Source organism: Oncorhynchus keta, unplaced genomic scaffold (genome assembly GCF_023373465.1).
Source record: "Oncorhynchus keta strain PuntledgeMale-10-30-2019 unplaced genomic scaffold, Oket_V2 Un_contig_4732_pilon_pilon, whole genome shotgun sequence".
NCBI classification, from domain to species: domain Eukaryota; kingdom Metazoa; phylum Chordata; class Actinopteri; order Salmoniformes; family Salmonidae; genus Oncorhynchus; species Oncorhynchus keta.
This window is the reverse complement of record NW_026287929.1, coordinates 8,225-16,993: the sequence shown is the minus strand read 5'-3', so window position 1 is coordinate 16,993 and position 8,769 is coordinate 8,225. Positions and strand designations below refer to the sequence as shown.

Sequence of the window (8,769 nt, the reverse complement as noted above, 5' to 3'; positions counted from 1 at the left end):
AAAGGCCCCATTCACTTCCATTAGTTTTTCGGCCCAGTGGAATGACCCCTAAATACGTGAAAGGCCCCATTCACTTCCATTAGTTTTTCGGCCCAGTGGAATGACCCCTAAATACGTGGAAAGGCCCCATTCACTTCCATTAGTTTTTCGGCCCAGTGGAATGACCCCTAAATACGTGGAAAGGCCCCATTCACTTCCATTAGTTTTTCGCCCAGTGGAATGACCCCTAAATACGTGGAAAGGCCCCATTCACTTCCATTAGTTTTTCGGCCCAGTGGAATGACCCCTAAATAAGTGGAAAGGCCCCATTCACTTCCATTCGTTTTTCGGCCCAGTGGCACGTTATCTCCAGCCGATTCCGCTGACACTCATCTGTCCATAGAGGGGTCATTAATGTTTAGCCCAAACCGCTCGAATGCTACAGATGTTTTTGTGACAAGACCGATCTTCAGATGTCTCCTGGTCTGACAAACACCACTGTACAATTATGCCCAGCTCATGGGGCCTTTGATGATATGAGGCCAGAGGAAATGGCCTCTTCTGCCTAATGGTATAAATCCACAGTGAGCACAGCGCCACAATGGCTCGAGCCCTGGGAGTCAGGGAGGAGACGCCAGAGTAGTGAGATCAGTGGCCACTGCAGTTTGTCCCTTTTGGCTTCACTGTTAACATGAAGTAACACCAAAACTAGTGGCAACTGAGCGAAGGAGACCAAACCTTCACTTTCACTGAAGTATAATTAATTATAATTAAAACACTGAGTGGGATGTTTTGAAACATTACATGGTTATTAATCAAGTGTTGTCCAACACCTTGCCAGGGACTAAGAGCGCTTCCGGAAAAAGTTGAAAACACTAATTTGGGTGTTTTGAGCAGAATTTGATACCGTTTTCTGGAGGATTTGAATGTTTAAACGTTGATTTATGTTAATTTTTTAGCCCTTTTTAGCCTGGCCTAACCCTGCCCTACCCCCGATGACGCTGACCAATTGTGTGCCGCCCTATGGGACTCCCGATTACAGCCGGCTGTGATACAGTCCGGGGATCTAACCCGGGTCTGCAGTGTTGCCTCAAGTACCTCGATGCAGTGCCTTAGACCACTGCGCCACTCAAACACTACTGCGAAATGTAATAGTTCAATACAATGCCATTGTATTTTGTTAAAACATTTTTTTACACTGGTCACAGTCAAATTAAACAACTATAGTCTCGTTGTCTGACAATGACTGGATTAGGTTGCTCATCGAAACATCTTCAATTCTTGCTTGGACGTGTTAAACGAAACAACATTTTTCTTGAATATCTCAGTAGTCTGATTATTACACTTTTAATGAATAAAGCACTATGAATGACTTTATAAGATGATTATTCATGATTTTGTCTGACCAAATGATTGGCTGGTGCCTCCAACAACGTTAGTAGTGGGCCAGTGACGCCATAGGAAAATGAGTCGCTGTTTGTGGATAAAATGCCAGGCTGTATTTTCGTCCCAGTCCACCCTGGGTTAGGTGCACTGCTCTTCATGGTTTCATTGCACAATCATGGTGTTTTGAGTTTTGAGTTTTTTTTTTACAGTGTTGGCTTTGCTTGTCTGTAAGCACAATGTATCCTGTTGGCTTGTGGGTCAATAAAATGCAAGAGTTGAATAGTGTCCTTGTTCTAAAAGTGTCCTTTCCGTATTTTTTATTTTTTTTTATTTATTTTCAAATAGAAGATATAGTAGACTAGAGAGTAAAGTTAAAGTAAGAACGGGATGTTACGCCTTTAAGAGTTGAGTAACTTGAAACCTTGTTTGCGCAACAATCAGTGCAGCTCACAGCCGCCAATGAGTCTAGACTGGCACGTGATGGTCGGCAGCCAATGGCTCCTTCGCTCTCCTCGGAGTCCCCGTGTGTGTGTGTGTGTGTGTGTGTGTGTGTGTGTGTGTGTGTGTGTGTGTGTGTGTGTGTGTGTGTGTGTGTGTGTGTGTGTGTGTGTGTGTGTGTGTGTGTGTGTGTGTGTGTGTGTGTGTGTGTGTGTGTTAGAGAGCGAGGGAGAGAGAAAAAAGGAGAAGAGAGAAACGGAGAAAGAACGAGATCTCAGCAGTTCAGTTTGACTTGTTAGCTCGGTAGTCAACCCGGAACGAGGAGAGAGGAGTACTCCGTTTGGGATTGATGATTATTTCTAGCTTCCAGGCTGGATATTTTTGGATTGTAAAAAGAAGTGCGGCTGTCGGGAGGTCGGGATCTGGATTTATAAAGGCTTTTAATGTATTTTTTGGGGGGATTTAAAACCACTTGTAAAGGTGTAATTCATGTTGTTCTCTGTGCCAGGTTAGAAGAGAGGAGATGTGAAGGGGTCGTTCCAAAGTCCGAAAGGAAAAGCGTTTTAGGGCTCCCTTTCTTTCTCCTTTGAATTCTGCATTACTTAGGTCCCGTGGAGCTATTGTCTACTCGCATGATATTATCATGTGTGTGAAACATTTGTTTATCCTTCCGAGGCGTAGGGAACATAACAACAAGGGTCAAAGAATAGGATTCAAAGTTCTGCATGTTATCGACTACGTTCCCAGTATGAATGAATTTTGATTTCCCATGTCTCAATCTAATCCTGTTCTCCAACCCTGGCACGGCGCTCCGCCAACATTAAATGTCCTACAACTAAATTCAAAGTAGCTGGTAAACAGTCCCCTTTGGTTTACCTGAAACAAGAATAACCTAGAGAGAGAAAAGCACATCTATATTTTTAAATTGTCGTATGTTCAGGACGAAACGCTCAGGTCTTGTGCGGCGACTCTGGAGAAGCCGTTTGATTCCACATAGTGAGGAGGGAGATGGTGGACATAATGGCCCAAGTAGCGAAGACAGTCCTAGGGACGATCTCTTCACAACCTGCCACAACCCGGAGAAAATTAACAAAACGGATCTCCGACCGATGACGGTTGGCAGGTCGCCTGCAGGGGACTTAGGTGGAGTGTGTGCCTTCAACTCGGCGGAGAGTTGCAGCGGCAGGGTGGGGGGCAGATCGGACCAACACGGGGGTGCTATGTCGGTGACTGTGTGTGTCCAAGGGCCGGAGCAGGGCAGCCCTCACGCAGTGACGTGTTGTTTATTTAAAGACCGGGACCACTGTGAAGTTGAACCCATTGCCCCGGGGAGGGAACCGTTACCAGACTCCTGTCATTTTGTTTTGAGGAACCACGGCGGCGGTGGAGCTCGGGACAACGGTTCTCCTGAGGCGAAGCCGCGCACGGTGCTGGAGCAAGAACTAAAAACCGCCACATATTCTCTGTTGAAATGCTTAAAGGACAAAACTCTGGATACGTTACTGGAGGCGGTGGAGTCCAGAGAAGGGATGGGAGCGACTGTGTGATGGTATCCCAGACAGAGATGCGTCTGGGCGGACACACGGCCATATCTCCGCCGCTGCTGCTGTGTAAACTCTACCGTTGGTCGGACCTCCAGCACACCGCCCAGCTCAAGCCGCTCTGTGAGTGCAGGAGCTTTGGGACTCTGGCTGGCCACGCGGTATGCTGCAACCCCTATCACTACAGCCGGCTCTGCAGCGGTAGGAGTGCACCTGCTCTGTCAAACTCTCACTCACACACACACACACACACACACACACACACACACACACACACACACACACACACACACACACACACACACACACACACACACACACACACACACACACACACACACACACACACACACACACACACACACACACACACACACACACACACACACAGTTAGAAGACAAAACGGGTATCGGCAGTGGTCTAGTGGTGCCTGGGTATACTTTCATTTTGCCAAACATTTCTCAAACCGCTAAGGAAAGACAGACAACCTGTGTGAAATATTTAGTTTTCCTATAGTTTTTTTCTTCTTCAGGTTTTCACTCCTACAATCAGCCCTTTAAAAAATATATATATATATATTTAAATATACAACACAAATTGGATGTTTTAAATCCACAACAATGCTTAAACCTCATCACCAGACCATTTTTGAGGTCTGGGAAAAATCGAAACATATTTTGTGGTGTGTGTAGTTGCCCTTTGGTTTGAAGTCTTGGTTGAATCTTGTTCAGTCAACACTTTAAATACACAGATTTCTAAAGAAAACACTTTCCCAATTAAATGAAGCAAAGTAGGTCTTTTCTACCAATTTGTACTGTAGGCCTACATTGTACAGTACAGAAATGCGACCAGCCAAAGAGTCTCTTTCTAGGTGCTCTTCGCTTTCAAATAAACTTTCCAATACCTGATTTGGTAAGTTTTATACGTTGAAACTTCTTTTCTACCCTATCGGCCTCCGACATCCCGATGTCGGCCTCTGGCGTCCCGATGTCGGGCCTCCGACGTCGCGATGTCGGCCTCCGGTCCCGATGTCGGCCTCCGACGTCGGCCTCCGATGTCGCGATGTCGGCTTCCGATGTCGGCCTCCGATGTCCTGATGTCGGCTTCCGATGTCGGGCTCTGATGTCGGCTTCCGATGTCGCGATGTCGGCTCCGATGTCCTGATGTCGGGCTTCGGCGTCGGCCTCCGATGTCCCGATGTCGGCTTCCCGTCCCGATGTCGGGCTTCCGATGTCGGGCCTCCGATGTCCCGATGGCTGTCGGCCTCCGATGTCCCGATGTCGGCCTCCGATGTCGCGATGTCGGCTTCCGATGTCCCGATGTCGGGGCTTCCGATGTCGGCCTCTCCGATGTCCCGATGTCGGCTTCCGATGTCGCGATGTCGGCTTCCGATGTCCCGATGTCGGCTTCCGATGTCCTGATGTCGGCTCTTCCGATGTCGGCCTCCGATGTCGCGATGTCGGCTTCCGATGTCGGCCTCCGATGTCGCGATGTCGGCCTCCGATGTCCCGATGTCGGCTTCCGATGTCGGGCCTCCGATGTCGCGATGTCGGCTTCCGATGTCCCGATGTCGGCTTCCGATGTCGGCCTCCGATGTCCCGATGTCGGCTTCCGATGTCCCGATGTCGGCTTCCGATGTCGGCCTCCGATGTCCCGGGCTGTCGGCTTCGATGTCGGCCTCCGATGTCGCGATGTCGGCCTCCGATGTCCCGATGTCGGCCTCCGATGTCCCGATGTCGGCCTCCGATGTCCCGATGTCGGCTTCCGATGTCGGCCTCTGACGTCCCGATGTCGGCTTCCGATGTCGGCCTCCGATGTCGCGATGTCGGCCTCCGATGTCCCGATGTCGGCCTCCGATGTCCCGATGTCGGCTCTGACGCCCCGATGTCGGGGCTTCTCCGATGTCGGCCTCCGATGTCCCGATGTCGGCCTCCGATGTCGCGATGTCGGCCTCCGATGTCCCGATGTCGGCTTCGATGTCGGCCTCTGACGCCACGATGTCGGCCTCCGATGTCGCGATGTCGGCCTCCGATGTCCCGATGTCGGGGCCTCCGATACGCGATGTCGGCCTCCGATGTCGGCCTCCGATGTCGCGATGTCGGCCTCCGTTGTCGCGTTGTCGGCTCTCCGTTGTCGGCCTCCGTTGTCGGCCTCCGATGTCCGATGTCGGCCTCCGACGTCCCGATGTCGGCCTCCGATAGCCGATGTCGGCCTCCGATGTCCCGATGTCGGCTCTCCGGATAGCCATGGATGTCGGCCTCCGATGTCGGCCTCCGATGTCGCGATGTCGGCCTCCGGGTCGCGTTGTCGGCCTCCGTTGTCGGCCTCCGCTGTCGGCCTCCGATGTCCGGGATGCGTCGCCTCCGACGCCCCGATGTCGGGGCCTCCGATGTCCGATGTCGGCTCTCCGACGCCCCGATGTCGGCCCTCCGATGTCGCGATGTCGGTCTCCGATGCCGGCCTCCCGATGTCCAATGTCGGCCACCAGAATTTTACGTGTTGAGTCTGGGAGAGGTCTAAAGGGGGAGGGGTAAAACGGAAAACTAGCTTTTATTGGCAGAGAGGTTTGGATCTCTTTCTTATTGGTCTATTAACTAATGTACCGCCTGGTGATCGTGTGCCTTTAATACTGCAACATTTTCTCTATGCCACATGCCAAAATGTGTAGAATTTTAGGAAATTAACTTTAAAACGTAAAATCCCATCAAAGGGGGGAATTGGGGGTCTCTGTGGGCGTTCTTGCTGCACGATATTCCACTAAAACTAGTTTATGTGTGTGTCGAAGCAGGAGAATATACTCACATGCTTTGCGATTATGTAGAGGCTACTTTGTGCATGATTTCTCTATTGTAACTGATAGGTCTAATACCTCCATTACACTACGATACGCATCCGTAGGGATTAAGAGCGGGAGGATACAATAGCGAAGACTATTCCACACGGGAAGCGCCACCGAGCTGCCAAGTCTGGGTCCAAGAGGCTTCTAAAACAGCTTCTACCCCAAGCAATAAGACTCCTGAACATCAAATGGCTGCATGGCTGCATCCACATTGACTCTGTCCTGGTACCCCTGTATATAGCCTCCACATTGACTCTGTACCGTACCCCCTGTATATAGCCTCCACATTGACTCTGTACTGGTACCCCTGTATATAGTCTCCACACCGACTCTGTACCGTTACCCCTGTATATAGCCTCCACATTGACTCTGTACTGGTACCCCTGTATATAGCTCCACATTGACTCTGTACCGTAACACCCTGTATATAGCCTCCACATTGACTCTGTACTGGTACCCCCTGTATATAGCCTCCACATTGACTCTGTACTGGTACCCCCTGTATATAGCCTCCACATTGACTCTGTACCGTACCCCTGTATATAGCCTTCATATTGACTCTTTACCTGTACCCCCTGTATATAGCTCCACATTGACTCTGAACTGGTACCCCTGTATATAGTCTCCACACCGACTCTGTACCGTTACCCCTGTATATAGCCTCCACATTGACTCTGTACTGGTACCCCTGTATATAGTCTCCACATTGACTCTGTACTGGTACCCCCTGTATATAGCCTCCACATTGACTCTGTACTGGTACCCCTGTATATAGTCTCCACACCGACTCTGTACCGTTACCCCTGTATATAGCCTCCACATTGACTCTGTACTGGTACCCCCTGTATATAGTCTCCACATTGACTCTGTACTGGTACCCCTGTATATAGCCTCCACGTTGACTCTGTCCTGGTACCCCTGTATATAGCCTCCACATTGACTCTGTACCGTAACACCCTGTATATAGCCTCCACATTGACTCTGTCCTGGTACCCCTGTATATAGCCTCCACATTGACTCTGTACCGGCAATTCCCCCTGTATATAGCCTCCACATTGACTCTGTACTGGTACCCCTGTATATAGTCTCCACACCGACTCTGTACCGTTACCCCCTGTATATAGCCTCCACATTGACTCTGTACTGGTACCCCTGTATATAGTCTCCACATTGACTCTGTACTGGTACCCCCTGTATATAGCCTCCACATTGACTCTGTACCGTAACACCCTGTATATAGCCTCCACATTGACTCTGTACTGGTACCCCCTGTATATAGCCTCCACATTGACTCTGTACTGGTACCCCTGTATATAGCCTCCACATTGACTCTGTACCGGTACCCCTGTATATAGCCTTCATATTGACTCTTACCTGTACCCCTGTATATAGCTCCACATTGACTCTGAACTGGTACCCCTGTATATAGTCTCCACACTCTGTACCGTTACCCCCTGTATATAGCCTCCACATTGACTCTGTACTGGTACCCCTGTATATAGTCTCCACATTGACTCTGTACTGGTACCCCCTGTATATAGCCTCCACATTGACTCTGTACTGGTACCCCTGTATATAGTCTCCACACCGACTCTGTACCGTTACCCCTGTATATAGCCTCCACATTGACTCTGTACTGGTACCCCTGTATATAGTCTCCACATTGACTCTGTACTGGTACCCCCCTGTATATAGCCTCCACATTGACTCTGTACCGTAACACCCTGTATATAGCCTCCACATTGACTCTGTACTGGTACCCCTGTATATAGCCTCCACATTGACTCTGTACTGGTACCCCCTGTATATAGCCTCCACATTGACTCTGTACTGGTACCCCTCCTGTATATAGCCTCCACATTGACTCTGTACCGTACCCCTGTATATAGCCTCCACATTGACTCTGTACCGGTACCCCTGTATATAGCCTTCATATTGACTCTTTACCTGTACCCCTGTATATAGCTCCACATTGACTCTGAACTGGTACCCCTGTATATAGCCTCCACATTGACTCTGTATCGTAACACCCTGTATATAGTCTCCACATTGACTCTGTACCGTAACACCCTGTATATAGCCTCCACATTGACTCTGTACCGCATACCCTGTATATAGCCTCCACATTGACTCTGTACCGTAATACCCTGTATATAGTCTCCACATTGACTCTGTACCGTTAATACCCTGTATATAGTCTCCACATTGACTCTGTACTGGTACCCCCTGTATATAGCCTCCACATTGACTCAGTACCGTAATACCCTGTATATAGCCTCCACATTGACTCTGTACCGTAATACCCTGTATATAGTCTCCACATTGACTCTGTACCGTAATACCCTGTATATAGCCTCCACATTGACTCTGTACTGGTACCCCCTGTATATAGCCTCCACATTGACTCTGTACTGGTACCCCTGTATATAGTCTCCACACCGACTCTGTACCGTTACCCCCTGTATATAGCCTCCACATTGACTCTGTACTGGTACCCCTGTATATAGTCTCCACATTGACTCTGTACTGGTACCCCCTGTATATAGCCTCCACATTGACTCTGTACCGTAACACCCTGTATATAG

At 49.4% G+C, this 8,769-nt stretch overlaps 1 pseudogene; it reads left to right on the top strand.

Moving 5' to 3' along the window:
- The first annotated feature begins 2,012 nt into the window (after positions 1-2,012).
- LOC127924908 (mothers against decapentaplegic homolog 6-like) lies at positions 2,013-4,104 on the top strand (annotated as a pseudogene).
- The last annotated feature ends 4,665 nt before the right edge of the window (positions 4,105-8,769 follow it).